Source organism: Protobothrops mucrosquamatus, unplaced genomic scaffold, assembly GCF_001527695.2.
Source record: "Protobothrops mucrosquamatus isolate PMUCROS unplaced genomic scaffold, P.Mucros_1.0 scaffold1545, whole genome shotgun sequence".
Classification (NCBI taxonomy): Eukaryota; Metazoa; Chordata; class Lepidosauria; order Squamata; family Viperidae; genus Protobothrops; species Protobothrops mucrosquamatus.
The window spans coordinates 89,496-90,548 of NW_015387715.1; positions in this window are offsets into that span (position 1 = coordinate 89,496).

Sequence of the window (1,053 nt, forward strand, 5' to 3'; positions counted from 1 at the left end):
CAAAATTATTATGTAAGTTAAATAACAAAGGTGACAGGATACAGTCCTCTTATTGTTAAGAATAGATTTGGTGTAATGTTCTTGTTAGTTTATATCCAGCCTTTATAATGGAAGGACTTGCAGGATACTGTTATCATTAAGTATCTCAATAAAGTATATTCCCATTTTTCCTAATCTGGTTTACAATGAAGGTTGACACGAATATTCTTTAAATTAACTAAAGTCCTGAATCAAATCAAAGTTGAGAAGATGAAACTTAACCCTAGGGTTCATATCCATGGATTGAAACTAACCAAAGAGAGAAATTAACTAAAGAGAGAAGCAACCTAGAACTAAGAAGAAACTTCCTGACAGTTAGAACCATTAGCCAGGTGGAACAACCTGCCTCCAGAAGCGGTGAATGCTCCAACACTGGAAGTTTTTAAGAAGAAACTGGACAGCCATTTGTCCGAAATGGTATAGGGTTACCTGCCTGAGCAGGGGGTTGGACTTGATGACCTCCAAGATCCCTTCCAACTTTTATTATTATTATTATTATTATTATTATTATTATTATTATTATTATTATTATTATTATTATTATTATTATTATTATTATTATTATTATTATTATTATCCTTCGTTAATCAGTGCTTGATTATGTGGACTGAAATAGATTTTTTTCCCAGGGGAACTTGAATAAAATCTTCTGATGCAAATATTGTTCATCCATTCCTTTGTATTTCATGTTGCATCCACTTCCTTACTCTGGGAACCACAACCAAGCAGCTAATTATGTTGTTAAAATACAGATACTGAGGGCTATTCTGACTCTTGTGAGAGAATTTATGTTGTTAATACTTGCAACTAAGCTGTTTGAGTATGTTTCAGACTATTGTTTTCTTTTTAAAAAAGTTGTCAGTAATTATAAACTATCCTGTTAGCCACTGTGTCATTAAAAGACAGACATGATATATTAGTTGCCAGTAGTTTTTAACATTTCAAGCCTATGAAGTATATCCTTTGCTCTACTTGAGAAGATGAAATGAATAAATCAAATAATTCATGATTTTT